This window comes from Macrobrachium rosenbergii, chromosome 5 (assembly GCF_040412425.1).
Source record: "Macrobrachium rosenbergii isolate ZJJX-2024 chromosome 5, ASM4041242v1, whole genome shotgun sequence".
Classification (NCBI taxonomy): Eukaryota; Metazoa; Arthropoda; class Malacostraca; order Decapoda; family Palaemonidae; genus Macrobrachium; species Macrobrachium rosenbergii.
In genome coordinates, this window is record NC_089745.1 from 15,741,702 (window position 1) to 15,761,701 (window position 20,000).

The 20,000-nt window shown below is 33.7% G+C and overlaps 1 protein-coding gene and 1 long non-coding RNA gene across 4 annotated transcripts in view; one reads left to right on the plus strand and one right to left on the minus strand.

Moving 5' to 3' along the window:
• Window positions 1–20,000, plus strand: part of LOC136838528 (uncharacterized) — a 595,187-nt gene that overhangs the window by 294,089 nt on the left and 281,098 nt on the right. The gene's annotated exons all lie outside the window — the stretch shown is intronic.
• The window catches only part of LOC136838527 (protein cab-1), a 353,168-nt gene that overhangs the window by 79,621 nt on the left and 253,547 nt on the right, over window positions 1–20,000 (minus strand). The window lies entirely within an intron of this gene.

Below are 20,000 nucleotides of genomic sequence, written 5' to 3' on the forward strand. Positions count from 1 at the left end.
TTGCAAAAACTGAAGACTGCATTGGCTAAAAAACGTCGAGGAAAGTTGCACCGCAGAATTTTGTTCCATCATGATAACGGTCCAGCACATTCATCAAGGGTTCCAAGAGAAGTCCTACGGAAATTTAGGTGGGAAACTCTTCCACATCCTCCTTATAGTCCTGATCTTGCTCCTTCAGATTTTTTCCTGTTCCCAAAACTCAAGGAACACTTAAGAGGAGTCCGTTTGAATCTTTGGATGCTGCTAAACATGCAGTTTCAACATGGTTTAATAGAAAGGCCCCAAATTTCTACAAAGAAGGGTTGCAGAGGTGGAAACAGCGCCTTGAAAAGTGTATAGAGTTAGATGGTAGATATGTAAAAAAATGATGTTTGAATTTCCTTAAATAAAGAGTATATTGAATTTTTCTTGGAACTTTTGACTTACCCTCGTATATATATGTGTGTGTGTGTAATATATATATATATATATATATATATATATATATATATATATATATATATATATATATATATAAATGTATGTATAATATGTATATATATATATATATATAAATACATATATATTATATATATAAATATATGTATAGATAGATAGATGGATGTATATATATATATATATATATATATATATATATATATATATATATATATAATATATATGTTGTGTGTGTGTGTGTGTGTATATATATACATATAATTTGTTTGTGATACTATTCATCTTTGTGTTGTTGTTTAGAAAGTGTATACATTCATATGGAGAAAGTCGAAAGTACCATCGGTAAAAATAAGTGATAATCACATTTCAGAATTACTTTGAATTTTATTATTTCTAATATTGATCTGGGTTTCCTACGCTACAAGCTCTTGCCGGGAAATCATTGTCTAGTCAATAAGAGTTGTGTCGACAATTTCCTTCCACTAAGGAGTACTGTATGTTAAGATTGACGAAAAAATTGCTTTGAATATATTGTAAATCTAAAGGCCGTTGGATATACTAATGCTCTAACCTTGCCCAAACCCGAAAAACTAAAAAAACAAAGAGTAAGGAAAAATAATGGCGCTTCAAGTACTTTTGAAATGATGGAATGATAAATCAAGGATTAAAGGATAATGGAGAGAGGATTAAAAGATAATGGAGAGAGAGAGAGAGAGAGAGAGAGAGAGAGAGAGAGAGAGAGAGAGAGAGAGCGTACATTACAACAATGATAAAGAAAAAGGTTGCTTAAACGAAAAATGGATTCAGGTCAGCAAAGCCTTTAAAACGAGACCAGAGGGAAGAGAGAAAAAATAAAACAGAAAAAAATAACATAGAATAAAACTTTCCAGCCGAATCCGAGGGGATTTTGGGGGTTAAAAAATGGTAGTAAAAGGGCGAGCAAGCGCGAGATATCCAACAGCGGGGATATATCCTGCGTGAGATATCCTGTAGATGTGGATATCCGTAGAGGGATATTGTACGGTGAAGATTATCCTAGTGTAACTTCCAACGTGGAATATCTTGCGGTTAGTGATATTGTTCACCAGGTCTATCTTACAATTAAGGAACTTTAAAATAGGAAATATCCCGTATTGGACATCCTACAATGATGGATATCCTGCAGTGGGTGGGAATCAACATCTAGGATATCCTATATTGTGGAATATTCGGGAATGAAGGTTATATTACAATTATTTATATCCTTAATTGAAACTATTCTCAAACTAATGCCGAGAAGACAGCGCTGAGGATAGCCCATAACATGGAGTGTTTTATTATGAAGCAATCCTACCTCGGTGAGCATCCTGTTACGAGATTATCCTGAAATTCAATATCCAGCACCTGGAACATCCTGACGTCTCGAGGATATCCTCCAGCTGGGTTATCGTACATCGGGAGATATCCTACAAATTTTGTGAACAAGTCACAAAAGATGAAATGAAAGCGCCAATCGATGAAAGGGAGAGAGCAAACATGTAGGCTTTCAAAGTCATAGAATCGCCTGTCAATGAATATTTATTACGTCGTGTGGCAATCCCATTATTAAGTGGATATTTGAACGTGGCATACCCTGATGGAAAACCTCTGAATAACTGGTTGAAAGTTGGTCGTATCGTGTTATGCCGTCGATGCCTCTCACCCTCCTCTATGGGTGGGATAAATAGAAATTCGTTGACGAGGGTTGCTCATAAATATGTTGCTTAATGTATTTTTCCAGTTGTTGTATTCATAAGATTCGTTGATATATATATATATATATATATATATATATATATATATATATATATATATATATATATATATGTGTGTGTGTGTGTGTGTGTGTGTGTGTGATTATGGTGACGCGGGTTCGTTTCCCGCGACCGGACATCACAGCCACTTCAATTTCTTGCACTTGGATCTTACGGCTTTGTAGTGACAAGCATATCCAAAAAAGTGGGAAGAATTCGAGAAGTTAAGAGGGCATTGTGGATATTACAATTATATATATACATATATATATATATATATATATATTATATATATATATATATATATATATATATATATATATATATATATATATATATATATATATATATATATATATATATATATGTATAAATATATTGTGTATATATATACATACATAGTGTATATAGGCCATGTTCTCTGTCAATTAAGAACTCGTAAAACGTAATCAGCAGAACAGCCGCGCTAAGTTTTTTTCCTTGAAATTTATACATCTATTTTGGAAGAAACCAAAGTGCTATGGGACCTTGTGGTGGCTGATCTAGATTAAGCCGAGCTTATGCCAGAATGGGCCCCTGTCCAAAAGCATCCTGCAAATGTGGTGAGGTGTTAAAGGGAAATAGAGGCCTGATGTGGACCCGTAGACTCAGTCCAGTAAACCGAAACGTTACTGTTCCCAAGTTGTATTTTTGAAAGAATTATTTTTCCACTCATAAGATCTTGTTTAACAGTAACGTATGTTGTTAGGTAAAAAAATAATGAACGAAAATGTCTAGGATTCTTGGTGTTTATATAATTAATTATTTGTATTTTATTTTTTCTTTCTTAAAGGATATATTAGGGTACGTTCGTAAATATTCGGGCGACAGTAGAACTCTGAAGAAGTCGAAGGAGTCGGAATCTTAAAATTGATATCAGCTGTACCAACTAAACCTCCAGCTATTGTCACACATATTTTCGTTTTTATTCATTTCCTTATGTCCTTTCTCAAAACATCGGTCATTAATCCTTCGACCCAGCCCAGAATCACTGTAAGTTTGAGACTCATTGGTTTGGTTAAACTACTTAATAATAATAATAATAATAATATTAATGATAATAATAATAATAATAATAATAATAATAATAATAATAATAAGAAGAAGAAGAAGAAGAAGAAGATTAAATGGTCAACGGACGCCATGGAGAGTATTATTTACTAAGCAGCATTGGGGTTGGTCAGCGTTGGTTGGGTAACCATAGTGAAAATCTGTTGCTGCTTGCACACAAACTCCCATGAATCTCTGGAAGTGCATGGGCATTGGGTAGGAACCTCATCCCAAAAATCAATGCCTGTCTCATTTCAAAGACCTTAGGAATCTTATGCGGACGGCACTGAGTCACAATGAGGCCCAGTTGATGAAAGCTTATTTTCACGGAAGAAATTATATGTAAACTTTATGGAATTGTGTCGATTAAAGCGTTGCGGTAACATGTTTTGGTATTTTGTGGCCGTTTTTAAAACGAGCAATTATCCCAAGACGCTAAAGCGACGAAAAAGTCTTCTTATACGTGATCAGTTTACAGGGGGCGAGGCAAGACCTCGTCAGTATTTTAATGAAGTCTCGAGAAGAAAGTCTTTTGACATTTAAATGGAACACGGTTATTTTGGGATGCGTACGTGCTCCGAGGGAGGAATGGCTGGTGAGGGCGAGAATGTGGCGGACGGACCACTGTCGGTTTCAGGTCTCGTCTCGTCATTGAAATCCTGAGGTCGATCCTGGGTGAGAGTGAAAAGACTTAGGCCAGTTTTCGGGACAATCCATTTGGGTTTGTTTTGATGCTTGGTTAAAAACAGGCCCGATGGATTGTCCCGGAAACTGGCTTAAGTCTTTTCACTCTCACTCGGGATCCATGTCAGGATTTTACTGACAAGGCGAGGTATGGTAACTGACAATGGTCCACCACACTCCCCACTCACCATCCATATATATATATATATATATATGTATATATATATATATATATATATATATATATATATATATATATATATATATATATATATATATATATATATATATATATATATATATGTATGTGTGCATATACACATATATGCGTATATATATAGTGTGTATGTATGTACGTACGTACACGCAGACAAACGCAATATATGTGAAAAAGTTGACATGAAATGCTGTTCATATTCTTTAATGAATAAACTAAAAGTTTTGAAGAAAAAAAATTCCCTCATTAAATTGTAAGCATTGAAGCTTAATACACGTGGTTTTAAACCAGTCCTCAAAACGGACTTCCTGTTACTGTGGACTACTGTAATATACGCGGGCAAATATAACGCCGAAATACGCTTCATTTTTTGACAAATGGACAGGGCACTCCAGCCAAAGGAATAAAGTATTGGATCCCCGGCCAAGAGGAAAAAATATTCCAACATTTTACGCACAAATACCGTACAGATACAGAGAGAGAGAGAGAGAGAGAGAGAGAGAGAGAGAGAGAGAGAGAGAGAGAGCGATATTTCCTGGAAACTTTTAAAATAACGAAAATGAAATAGGGGTGAGCTATGCCTGTCTAATTTTGCCAAAATATAAATATACATGGAAAGGAACGTTTGTATGTATCTGTGGAGGGCTAAACTTGAACGTGTTTTTAAAATAGTACAGTTTGTCAGGTGGAAGGGAAAGGCAGAAGAGAGAGAGGGAGGGGGGTAGGGGAAGGGGTTGGAGAGAGAGAGAGAGAGAGAGAAACTGATGATACCAAGAATATGGGATCAATACTAGACTTTCATTCCGGCTTCCGAACTTTTGCATTTAGTACTTTAGTACTTTGTGTATATATATACAATATATGTATATGTGTATGTATATATACAGTGTATATATATATATATATATATATATATATATATATATATATATATATATATATATAATATTTTATATATATATATATATATATATATATATATATATATATACTGTATATATACAGTATATACACACACACATATATATATGTTTGTGTGTTGTGTCTATGTATATATGTGTGTGAGTGTGTGTGTGTGTGCGCGCGCGCTTCCCATGATTCATATCTCTCAACATATGCCTTGTTCCTTCTGCGGGTAAGTGGCATCCGTCTTGTACAATCTACTTGCTTTTGGCCAGCTTTGCAGGGGTGAGTTTGCTAATTCCACCCCCATTTTTCCTAACGCATCAACAACTAGGGGTGCTGGCGGGCGGAATCAGGATGAGACCCACGAATCTAGCAAATTTGGGCTGAGCAGTAAACCTCTTCACTCAGGCACACACTTGGCTGATTGCACATTTAAAAGCAGGTTGCCATATCCATACTTTTAATCACACATGCAATATATATATATATATATATATATATATATATATATATATATATATATATATATATATGTATATATCTATGTATATATATATATATGTTTATATAATTATATATATATATACATATGTTTATATAATATATATATATATATATGCATACATAGATACATATACATATATACACAATCAAATTCCTTTTGACATTATCCAGTACTACAAGGTGACACCGCTCATCATAGGTGGGTCCAGATACAAGTCATTCAACAACACAAGGGTCATTCAAGAGGCATAATTTTTAAAATTAAATCTCAGAGCTATTAGAAAAAACAGTAAAAGAAATTTAGGGATGATCTGGAGGTTGTACGGAATTGGATAATAAATTTGTTTCTGAAGTTGTAAATATTTCTTCGACTTTGGTATTCCTAAGAAGGTGTTTACGTTATTCATCTTTTTTTATTGTTTTGATTGAACTTTTTATTAAGAGTTAATGTCCTTCTCGACCCTATAGAGTTACTTATAGTGGCATCATACGGGAATGCATTGTATCAAATTTTTTTTTTTAGCTTCCTCTACCTAACATTGTACTAAGCAGCTACTAATATATATATATATATATATATATATATATATATATATATATATATATATATATGTGTGTGTGTGTGTGTGTGTGTGTATATATATATATATATATATATATATATATATATATATATATATATATATATATATATATATATATATATATATATATATATATATATATATATATATATATATATATATATATATATATATATATATATATATATATATATATATATATATATATATATAGTTATAACATGCCGAAGTCACAACTGGCCTCAGTTATCTTACATTCTTGTCTAGTTTAATTTGCAGATCCCATGAAGTTAATCTTGCGATTAACTGTTATCTTTTAATGGCTTTGGGCCGACATAAATTGTTTAATGTAATTATTTGCAAATTTTTATCAACCGTAAATGATCCCATTAAAATACACGTACTACAGTGTCCCTTTTTTACGATAAATCCATATATTTCACAAACAAACTCATGTTTTTCAATGTTTTCTCGAGCTTTCAGACAATAAATGTAGGAGGAAACGTACAGAAATGTGCATGAAAATGGGAGAAAGAAAGGACGAACAACTGTAGGGAATTACAGTCGCAGAAACGGAGTCTGACTTACACTTCATCTCTCATAGAATCGAGAGAGTCCTTGAGGTTTTCCAGGTAACCCTTGACCTGGCTGAGCATAGCCAGGCGCATGCGCGGCGAACCCAAGGCAGACCCGCTTTCCTCCTCGTCCATGGCTGTTTGTTTTCGTAATACAAGTCACAGCAGAGTGACAAAAAGGGAAACGTTTGTTTACTTTTGAGATTATTTTAATACTGCGCAGAACGTTCATTCAACTTCAAGCTTATTATTTTAATTAAGGCTGAATGACTCTCTGAAGATGGCTTCGAGAGCAAAACGTTCGTTCACTTTTGGGCTTCAGTTAAACTGGATAACTCTCGTTGAACGTTTTTTTTTTTCAAAGCTAACAACGCTAAGTATCCTTCAAGGTTATTTCAGGTAACTTTGAATAGCTCGTTAAGCGTTGCTTCAAAGATATAACGTTTATTCACCTTTAACCATTTTCTTAAGCAACACTGTATAGTTATTAGTTCGTATTCAGTAGTTTGTCAGAAATAGTTTCCACTGAGACATTGTAACTGTCCCTTGACTAAAGTTAAGGAGGCTCGACGAGAATATTTCAGAACGGAAAAGTAAAGTGTTCAAAGTCTTTTGTTGCATTCGGGGCGGAAGTTGCAAGCAGCGAGAAAAAGTGTGGCGAAGCAGCGCTCGAACAACTTGAAAGCTGCTCTTCACAGTCTCGATGCAGGAGTGCTAGTTGAAGGCTGTAGAGTTGAGATACGCGTTTGACCTGACCTCAGACTCGGTATGAGATAAGAGACCTCACTGAAGATGAGACCGTGGCGCTGTGTAAATACGAGTCATTACTTCATTTTCATCGCATGACTTCAGGCTCGGCGAACCCGACCGCGTTTGTTTGGCCGTGTTGTAAGGGAGGGCAGAGTGGGAAGTGGGCCCCGAATATTCACCTTTATTTTGCCTGGGCAAATGTTTTCCTTCGAGCGAGAGCTATGCTGGCATTTTGCTCGGTGCACTCACGACCCTCGTGGTTAAGTACCGTGCGCGAGTGGCACTTATTGTTCATCGTCCAACGGCATAACGAGGTTATTAATGGATATCGTTCGAGACCGAACTCGACATTCTTTCCGTACGCATATTCTGGTTTTCTCTTTTATTTTCAATCCTTTCAAGATGGCTTTATTTTTTCAGTTCAGTTCAAATACTTGCATGTTTCGATAAGTCTCGTGGACGAACTGCGCATGGTATTTTAAAGCTAAATCGACTGTTCAGATTGTAGTGGATACTTGCATTATCTCACTTTATGAGTTCATAACAATATTAAGGTGAATTTCAATATAGTCTCTCTCTCTTTCTCTCTTCTCGTCCCCACGAATTCCTCCAAGTTTGCACGGAACTCGGAGAACTAGGGACATTAACAACTTCCTTAAACTATTCTACTCTAGAGAGTTAGAGAGTTTCGCAACGCACCGCCCCTTAAACTAAGAATCACGCTGAAGGCACTTCATGAATCCTCTGTATTCCCCAAGAAAGGCGAAGAATCTCCTCTTCTCTCAGTGCGAAAGGACGAAGAGGGTGAAAAAACCAACTGTCAGATATTGCTATTTTTCAAAACTTTTTTTAGTCTTTAAAGTCTTTGAGAGATTTAGAAGGAATTTATATTCTACACTTCTTCGAGATATCTAATATGAGTTTTCGACGATTTATGAGGAATTTATCTTAACAGATAATGAGGAAAATAATAAATGGCACACTCAGTAAGGCAAAATGATGGGATGACGTTGTATATATGTCCTTATAGAATGCAACTCAACACGTCGAGAAAACACCAAACTTCGTTCTTGTAGATTAAAGCCAAGAAAATAAAGAGAGGAGAAAAAGAGAGCAATCGAGATGCCTCCTTTCTTAAGAGACGCTTCTAAGTTGCTCCTCTGAATTATTTCCTACTTCAGAGATTTTGTTTCCTTCTCAGGCGAATTAGTTTCGTCTCTACAAACTTAGTTTCCCTCTTCACTGACTTCGTTTCCTTTTTCAGCGATTACGTTTCCCTTTTCTTACGATTTAGTTTTGTTTTCCTTCGAATGACTTTCTTTTTCACCGGATTTTTTTTTTTTATTTTGCCGATTTAGTTTATCACCGACTTGGTTCTCTTTACTGTAATTTTGATCCTTTGTTCTTTTATTAAGTCGATTTGGATCCCCCTCTGTAAGCAGATTTTGTTCCTTTTATGCCAATTTTCATCCTTTATCACCAGTTCCGTTTTATTTTTTGGATCCTGAAATTCCCCCAGGGAGACGGAAAATTAGAAAAATATCAAAACAATGGTGTTTCTGCTAATTTTTGTTTTTAAATTCTGAAGAGCATCACTATAGTTCATAGATCGAGATGACTTGCAAATCTAAAACAGCTGATGAGTTTATAAAGCAGTCAAGTTTTAACGGTAAATGTTGAAAGATGTTCAGTCTTATCTTGTGACGTAAGCCACAGACGAATTTAACGAAGAAGAAAAAAACTGATGATTCGAGGAGGTTTTGAGGTCAGTGGAATCTGCCAAATATGGCTTGTGCCTCTGCCAAGGCCTGTATCTTATTTATTTTGATCACCGCATGAAAGAGAAAAAAATAAGACACCCTTTGTTTCCTGTAGGAAAATGAATCCTTCTTCCATCAGGATGCTGGGATGTTTTTCTTCAAGAATTTTTCCTCTCCCTCGAGAAAGACAATATAAAATGTACAGTTTCTGTGGTGAGTTTCCTTCCTGTTTGTTGCTAAAGGAAAGTCATTCACTAATTTCATTTCCAGAGATTTGCCTCGTAACCCTTTGCACGCTTTTCGAAAAGCCACTGACGAAGACAGTTTATCTTAAACCTATTATAACTCAGGAGACGTCACTTTCGTATGCAAAAAAATGCGATCAAGATATTAAAATGTTTTGCACAGCCTTATTGAAATCAATTATCATTCTAACGGTAAAGGTGAGATTCGAGATTCGTCAGCAAATTACAACATCGAAAAAGTAAAAACTCCAGCAATTATCTTATGATATTTGTGCAGTTCCTTAATGGAGCGACCATCTGTGTCTCATAATGTACGCTCTCTTGACGACGAAGATTGGACAACGACGAGATTTGTCAGCATATCATAGCATCGACCCATCCAGTGCACATGGCTTGATCGATACTTGATTCTCACGTGAAAAATATGAAGAGAATTGTTTTAGACGCCGATCACAACACTCACAGTCAGTTGCAAAGTTTTCTTCCAAGACAACGCCTTCTTCGTAGCCACTACCACACTCGGAAACAGAAATGACATCACACTGGAATTCGATAACGTTAGGAAATTTTCAGAAGGGATCATGGTTTGAAAACCCTTTGGTTTTCCTCGTGCGGGTGAGTTTCAGGGCGATCATGAAATGGCACTCATTGGAAAGAGAGAAGCTGCGTAAGCTACTGATATGTAAAGCAGGATATGCCTCTTGTGATAACTCTCTATTTACAGAAAACAACGTTGGCGATAACAAGGTTCACAGCGATAACATCGTAGACACGAGGAAGAATGAATGACGAAAGACTTCGTTGTCACTTTGGTTGTCTTCTCCTCACATGTTATTGCAGGCTGTGTCCGAGTCCTTTCGGAGAGGCTCTGTGTTGTGGTATGAAATTCGCATTCCTTTCGCTGCCAAGTCATCAGGCTCGGAGGCCCGCCACGTCTCTCACGATACTACTCATCGGGAGTGACTGAGTTGGAAGCGTGTTTGGTTAAGTCAAATATACCGCCACGGCGTGCGCTCCTCCCCCTTCCACGGCATGACCAATCACGTGCCGGCACTCCCCGAGAACTCGAAATTTCCAGCCAATAAGCGTGCATTCCTGCCAAATCAATAGATTGCGTATATTATGGTTATGAGTGTACGTGGTTTTGTGTTTACTACGGTACGTACGTAATACGACACGGCGCATACAAAGAACTAATCAGAAAACGTTTCAGGTGATCCAATGTCAACAGATATATCGAAACGTTCCTAAGGGAAACAGGTAAATAAAAGTGAAAACACGTTAGGTTTGGGTACACCTAGTAACTCGGGATCCACGTGTCCGAATGCCCTCTTACGATTCGGCTGTGGGCCAAGGCCGACACCGGAAGCAGAGGACGGAACAAATGGGTTTCACGGATTCCTTGTGAAGGGAAATTCCCTTCTATTAGGGCGACCAGACCGCTGGAGACCGCACCGACCGCTGAACCTTAGAATAAATAATTGCTGTGGTATGCCAACGTACCTTGATAGTGCAGGTCGATCTCGACATTTGTCAGCCGTATAGTATGGATTTCCATATAGGAGAGAGAGAGAGAGAGAGAGAGAGAGAGAGAGAGAGAGAGAGAGAGAGAGGGCGCGATAGCGTGCAGATCATTGTATACATGAACAAGGCAAGCATGAAGAAATCCATCCACGAGAGAGAGAGAGAGAGAGAGAGAGAGAGAGAGAGAGAGAGAGAGAGAGAGAGAGAGAGAGAGAGAGAGACAGCAGCCCAATCGGCGAGAACTAAATAAATGAAACCAGATATCGACCATCATTCTGCGAATCGGAGAGAGCCGAGTCGCATTGCTAAACTAACGCTGGACATTTTTTTATAGAAGAGCGACTGATTCCTTTGATACCCTTTTAACACGTAGAGAAATATATATATATATATATATATATATATATATATATATATATATATATATATATATATATATATATATATATATATATATATATATATATATATATATATATATGTATATTATATATATATATATAATTTTATTGCACTCAATTTACCTATATATAATGACATATATATAATCTTGCATGTAAGCACATTTACCATAACCAGGTTTCGAACTTGTGTCTTGTTCGGTTGATATGTGGCTGACAGTGACATTATTCATTCGGTTATCTTGACGGCTGAATGGATATTGTAGAAGAAAATGTAATGAGTAAAATGGACAAATTATCACTACACACACACATTTACACACAACCAGGTTTATATATAACTATATATATTGTTATATATTGATATGTATATATATATATGACATTATTCATTATATTATCTTGATATATATAATGGATATTGTATAAAAAATATAATATATATAAAATGGATATAATTATCACTATATATATTAATCCACGGGAGAAGACGTACAAGTGAGATCAGTAATATTTATATATATGTATGTATGTATAAACTTAAAGAATGTAAATGGTCTTGCAGGGGATGCGAAGTTATGCAATCAAACAGTGTGCTCACACACACACACAAGCATAATACGTATCAGGTCACTTCAGTTCCGGATGATCAGGTTTATCAGGTCAGTTTCATCTCTTTGATTCTTTTTAATCGGGTGGATTTATTCGTAAAAACGTGGTTTTACCGTGGCCGCTCCAAGCGGCTATCGGGAGAAATCCCTTTGATTAATTCGTCATTGTTTGGTCGGCTGGGATCAGTGGTCTGCAAATAGTTCTTTTTTTTTTCAGTTAACCTTTTATTTCATGGGTCTTCGGTCACTTCTTTCTTTCCTATGTATTGAGGGAGTTTAGATCAGTTCCTTTCTTCTTTTTCTTTTTTTTTTTTTGTATAGTTAACCTTATCCTTCATAGGTCTCCGGTCACCTCTTTCTTGTCTTTTTATTGAATGAATTTTGATTGGTTCTTTTCTTCTTTTTTTTTTGTATAGTTAACCTTTTCCTTCATAGGTCTGAGGTCACGTCTTTCTTTCCTTTGTATTGAATGAATTTTGATCGGTTCCTTTCTTCTTTTTATTTCTCCAGTTAACCTTTTCCTTCATAGGTCTCCGGTCACTTCTTTCTTTCCTTTTTATTGAGTCAATTTTGATCAGTTCCTTTCTTCTTTTTTTTTTTTCTCAGTTAACCATTTCCTTCATGGGTCTTCGATCACTTCGTTCTTTCCTTTTTACCGAGTCAGTTTTGGTCAGTTCCTTGTTAATTTGGTTTTGGTGATCAACCCCAATGATTAACTAGTTTTTAGCCTACTTAATTTTATGGGGTTAATCGATTATATAACAGAGTAATGTCACCTTATTAATTCGTTGCATTCACTGGCATCGAGTCACTTGTAACTGGTTAATTTTCGTTTTTTTTTTTTGGTTCATTCCAACAAGCTAACTCTTTTTATCTGGTTAATTCTAACTGGTTACATCATTATGACAACAGTTCCAGGTGGTTAAAGAAATTTTTTAAGGGTTTATTTTACTGGTAACTGATTTTTTACGAGTTCATTTTCATTTTTAATGGTTTATTTTACTGGTTAACTAATTTTTAACCGATCTGTTCCAACTGGTTAACCCATCTAATTGGACCCAAATAGCTTAACTTTTTTTAAATCCGCCAATTCCAGTTGTTTAACCTGTTTTTACCGAATCTTTCCTAAATGATTATCTAGTGTTTATGGGATCTATTTCAAATGGTTAATCTTCTTCGGATCTATTTCAAATGGTTAATCTTCATCGGATTAATTTCAGATGGTTAATCTTCTTCGGATCAGTTTCGACTGGTTAACTACATTTTACCAGGTCAGTTTCAAATGAATAATCTTCACTGGATCAGTTTCAAATGGTTAATCTTCATCTGACCAATTTAAAATGGTTAATCTGCATCGGATCAATTTCAGATGGTTAATCTTCATCGGATCAATTTCAAATGATTAATCTTCATCGGATCAATTTCAAATGGTTAATCTCATCGGATCAGTTTCAACCAGTAAACCTCCATCGGATCAGTTTCGACTGGTTAATCTTCATCAGTTCAATTTCAAATGGTTAATTTTCATCAGATCAGTTGCAATGGTTAATCTTCATCAGATCAGTTTCAAATCGTTAATCTTCATCGGACCAATTTCAAATGGTCAGTCTTCATCGGATCAGTTTCAACAGTACATCTTCATCGGATCAGTTTCGACTGGTTAACTGCTTTTTACCAGGTCAGTTCCAGCTGGCTAACTTTTCCTCTCTCTCTTTCTTCTTTCTCTCTTTAGTATCCCCATCTCAGCTCCGTCTGGTTAACTGGTTTTATTTTCCCCTGACGCTAATCGAGATGCTTCGTGTTCCGTATCAGTGGCTCCATCTATCGACCATTCCTAATCAACTCTCGGAGATTCCCGGAGGGTTTTCCTACTCCTCCTCCTCCTCCTCCTCCTCTTCTTCTTCTTCTTCTTCTTCTTCTTATTCTTTTTCTCCTCCTCCTCCTTCTTCTTCTTCTTCTTCTTCTTCTTCTTCTTCTTCTTCTTTTCGTAATCATCTTCTCGGGCGACTCCCTAACTTAATCGTAGGCCTTCTTCGCCTCCTCCTTCTTCTCCCTCTTCTTCTTCTTCTTCTTCTTCTTCTTCTTCTTCTTCTTCTTCTTCTTCTTCTTCTTCTTCTTCTTCTTCTTTTCCGTAATCATCTTCTCGGGTGACTCCCTAACTTGATCGTAGGCCGAAATAATTTACTGCAGTCTTGTCCTTGGGGAGTATGAATGTCCTGTGCACGACGATGATATTTATATAATCGGCCGTGGTGGGGATAGTGATCGGATCTGAAGTGATTTATACCAGTATTAGCCTCGGGAAATCTTTATGACATCTTGATGATAGTTATGTCAGGGATGATGATGACAGTGATGTCATTAGTGATACTGATTATAGTGAAATTTCCCGTCTCATTTGTCATTCTAATGAACGTGAAGTGTTTGGGAAATTGAGGAAAAGTCGTTGATATTCTCGAGTTAATTAGGTGATCGAAATTGATATGGTACGTTACTGTAGTGTAAGATTTTTTTTCTTTGTTTTTTGTTGGGAAAATTATAAGATTTTTTATTGTTTTTTGTTGTGGGAATTATAAGATTTCTTTTCTTGTTTTTTGTTGGGGAAATTATAGGATTTTTTCTTGTTTTTTGGTGGGGAAATTATAAGATTTTTTCATGTTTTTTTGTTGGGGAAATTATAAGATTTTTTCTTGTTTTTTTGTTGGGGAAATTATAAGATTTTTTTTTTTTTTTTTTTTTTTTTTTTTTTTGGGAAATTACAAGATTTCTTTTCTTGTTTTTTGTTGTGGAAATTATAAGATTTTTTCTTGTTTTTTGTTGGGAAAATTATAAGATTTCTTTTCTTGTTTTTTGTTGGGGAAATTATAAGATTTCTTTTCTTGTTTTTTTTGTTTGGGAAATTATAAGATTTCTTCTCTTGTTTATTGTTGGGGAAATTAAGTAAAAGACGTAGATTTTCTTAAGTTAATTAGGCGATCGAAATTGCTCTGGTATACAGTACAGTACTGTAAGAAGAATTTTTTTCTTGTTTTTGGTGGGGCACTTTGCGTAAGAGAGGATAAAGAATTTTGAAAGTCAAATTAATCGTCAAGTTTTAATTTCACGAGAGGCTTTCTATATTATTATTATTATTGAAGGAGCCTAAAGAGAAAGTAACTTGCAAACAAAGACTTCAGATAGTAGAGAAGCCCATCTTGGAGAAAGGCAAAAAAATGGTAATGATTAATTAAAAAACTTAAATAAAAAAATTACTATAGGATCAAGCATTTAAAGAACAATATATAAATAAATTATCATAAAAACGAAAACTTTCATACATATGTATATATATATATACATACTTATATATATGTATATATATATAGATAGATAGATAATATATAGATAAATAAATAGATAATAGATTTAGAAAGAGGAAAACCTCCTCTTTTTAAATGGAGCCGTTTTCACTTACAACTTTTGCTTATTTAATTTCAGCTGTTATTGAGCCTGTATATTGAATTCAGCATTTATTGTAACCTATTTATTTAAACTCTTTTCATCATTGTTCTTTTCTGTTTCCGCCTTTCGACTAGTTCTGTAATAATAATAATAATAATAAAATTAGGAAAAAGACCTTCTTTAATACAGGTTTTGTTAAACAGAATGGCAGTTTCAACAGCATTTATTTTACTATATGAAATAAATGCTGTTGAAACTGCCATTCTATTTAACAAAACCTGCAATAATAATAATAATAATAATAATAATAATAATAATAATAATAATAACAGATTTATCTTTTCCACTGGGAATGGAAATAGTCTTTCACTTTTAACCGTACTACTTTAGGCAACAGAGTAGCCTCGCTTTTCTACAAAGGCCTTTTGTGGTTGCTTTGTGTTCCTAGATTTTTTTTTTTTTGCGCATAAAAGAATGCATAAAATTGTGTTCGTTTTATTGTGTTCGCTCTGCTCTCTCTCTGTTTTTACCATTTTTCATAAAGGTACTTCGAATTTTGTATGAGCTTTATTTGCAAGTTATCGGCGTTTTAGGTATGTTGTGTATGAATATTTGCGCATTTCAATTCGTCCCTGTTTTGGTGAAGTGGCGTATTCCATTTTTTTGTAATATTTGATTTTTCTAGTTAAAGTGTCTCAGTTTTGGATACTCTGTATCATATCAAAACTACAGCTGTCTGTGTGTTCACATTTTCAATCAGGTTTCCTCCAGAGTTGAGCACAGTAGAAGCTCTGAATGACATCAAAATCTTCGAAGCCCATTTTCTCAGGATGGGGAATAAATGGCTTGCGCCAGTTCGTCAAACTAGGGACGAATGAGTAATGATAATAACAATATTACAGTATTTACTACAACCGAAATAATTGTTTTCATTCTGAAATAACCGTAGATTTAATCATGAGCTAAAGCTGTCCTTTTTCTTGAAATTCACTGTGAAAATCGTCACCACTACAACTTTAACTCAGTCGGGAGGGAATAATTCCACATGCGTTTCATTTACGTTAAATATCAGTAGTTAGGCCCCATAGAGATAGCTGTCAGCTTTATTGGTCGTTTAAATAAATGGTTTGGAATGTAGCTGGGTTAAAAAACAAATATGCATGTGCATGTGAGTAGAAGTGGCTTCCATTTAAATTTTCATAGTCGCTGTATCTGAATACTTCATTTTCTAGCTTGAAGAATAAAAAATATTTGTTTTTTCAAAAAACATTTATTTCTGCCAACAGACTTTACCACTCGTTCTGAAGTTTTTGGTTGCTTGTTCATGTTATTCTTATTTGAAAATAACAACCCCAAACATTATAATATTCATCTTTGTCCTAAGATATTTTAGTCTGGATATTGGTTGGCAATTGAACTTTCATTTCCGTAGTATATAAAACCTAAATTATTTCACATTTATTCTTTTTAAAAATAATAATAAAACAGTAAAAAACACTGCTGAGTACTAAAAGTAGATTTACAGATTTGGCAAAACTTACGTAGCAGACATAATATTTACTAACGAGCTTTGAAGAGAAAGGTCTGTCGCTTAATCCCAACCCCATTTCCTTCCCCCTTTTTCTTTCTTTTTTTGGAAGAGAAAGTAGTATTTAGTTCCCGTCCTATTTGTCTTTATTGTATAAATATTTGGGCGGCGGGGAGAGGAGGATTAAGTTAAACGCGAGTAGCAATGTACGTAACGTGGTACGATAAAAAAACAAATATGGTATTTCACCCGTTGATGCTTTTTTCCACGACAATGTTTTCACACTAATGATGTGATCAGTGATAAACACTAAAGCTTTATATGTTTTAAGCGCATGCAAGAATATATTTTCCCTCTGTTTTTATGTATATAAATACATATATATTTATATTATACTTATATTTATACACAAATATATATGTATATATATATAAATATATATATATATATATATATATATATATATATATATATGTGTGTGTGTGTGTGTGTATGTGTGTATCTATATATCTATATATATATATTTTCTATATATAATATAATATATCTATCTATCTATATATATATATATATATATATTTATATATATATATATATATATATATATATATATATATATATATATATATATTTATATATATATATATATATATATATATATGTATATACAGTATATATTTATATAAAATATATATATATATATATATATATATATATATATATATATATATATATATATATATATATATATCATCAATTTTGTGGTATGATTCTAAAGCAACAAATGCAACAAAATCTTTACATCTTATCTTGCCATTTCATATTTCGAAACTCTAACAAACACTTCAGTGCACCATTTTTCCGTATTTGCACTCTGAATGCACTTCAATACACCAAACGCTCTTATCTTGAAAATAAAAAAAAAGTTTCATGATCACTTTTTCGTACTTTTAAATTAGGAAATATTTGTTTGCACATTTTTCCTATTTTTTTTTTTTTTTTAAAGGAAGCTTTTCAGTACCAGTTTTTCTACTTGGAAGTTATGAAGCTTTTCATTACAATTTTTATACCTCGAAATTAGAGAGCATTTCATCACAATGTTTACTGCTATGGAATTATAATTCCTTTTATTACACAATTTTTCTGCTGTGAAATCAGTAAGCTTTTCATTAAACATATTTCTACTGTGAATTTAGTAAGTTTTTCATTACACATATTTTCTACTGTGAATTTAGTAAGCTTTTCATTACACATATTTTCTATTATGAATTTAGTAAACTTTTCATTACATAATTTCTTTTACTGTGAAATTAGAAAACTCTTCATTACATAATTTCTTTTACTGTGAAATTAGAAAACTTTTCATTACCCAGATTTTCTATTTTGAAATAAGAAAGCTTTTTCATTATATGCAGTGTTTCTCTACTTTGACATTTAAGATTTTGTTTTACAAAAATTTTTTCTAGTTTGAAATCAGAAAGTTTTTCAATGCACAATTTTTCTACTTTGAAATTACAAAGCGATTCGTCACACAGTTTTTTTTTACTTTAAAGGTTACAAAGAATTTCACAGTTTTTCACTTAGTTTGAAGTGCTAAGTTTTCCCTGTTTCAAAAACAGGAAATGTAACAGTATACTACATATCCATACTTTGAAGTTAGGAATCACTGCTGTACCAAATTTTCCCATTTTGAAATTAGGAATCGCTTATGTGCACGGTATTTTCCTACTTTGATAGAGGACAATATTTCAGTACATAATTTTTCCAGTTATAAAATCAGGAATCACTTCAGCTCAAGCATTTTCCTATTCTGAAATTGAGAAGTATTCAGAACATCATTCTTCCATACCTCGAAACCCTGAATACTTCATTACACTATATTTTCTACCTTGAAGTCCGGTAGCACTTCAGTTCACTGTAATTTCCAATTGTAAAATCAGGAACAATTTTAATATACCATTTCCTTTCTTTCAATTCAGGAAACACTGCATTTCACTATATTTTCCAATTGTAAAATCAGGAACAATTTTAACATACCACTTACCTTCTTTCAGTTCAGGAAACACTTCATTTCACTATATTTTCCAATTGTAAAATCAGAAACAATTTTAATATACCATTTACCAACTTTCATTTCAAGAAACACTTCATTTCACTATATTTTCCAGCTGTAAAATCAGGAACAATTTTAGTAAACCATTTATCCTTTTTACCATTCAGAAAGCACTTCAGTTCGCAATCTGATCTTTACTTACCATGAAATCGGGTAACAGATATTACACAGATTTTCCATACTTTGGTTGCAGAAAGCACTTTAGTACACTTTTTCCATACAGAATATACAAAAACACCTCAGTGTACCATTTTCTCCAATTTTGAACAAATAACAAAGCACCTCCTTACGCAATTTAGTTTTTACTCTGAATACCAGAAACACTCTAATAAAAAGCGAAAAAAAATTACTGTTGCAAAAAAACCCCGAAGTGGTTGTAATTAGGTTAATTAATTAAATTATCCCGCTTTGCTTATGGAAAGTAAGTCATCAGGAAGCCTTTGTAATGAGGTGGGAAAATTCAAGAGGACCCAAATTGCAATGAAAACTAATTACGTCTTTTCTATTTATTTTTTTTTCTCCCTAAAGATTTTTGATGTTGCGTCCAGTTATTTGAGGAGTATTGAAGCATTATCATCACTATCAACATAGATAATAATAATAATAATAATAATAATAATAATAATAATAATAATAATAATAATAATAATAATAAATAATAATAATAATAAGGAAAATTTTTTAATTTCAATTATTATTGCCTCTAAAAAAAATGCCTATGATACTTTTCTAAACATCTTTTTTCCGACATAAATAGGTCTCATTCGAGACTGGTTAATTCATGGATCTATATGTTAAATGATTGTACATAAAGACACACACACATTCATACATATATGTATATATATATGTATGTAT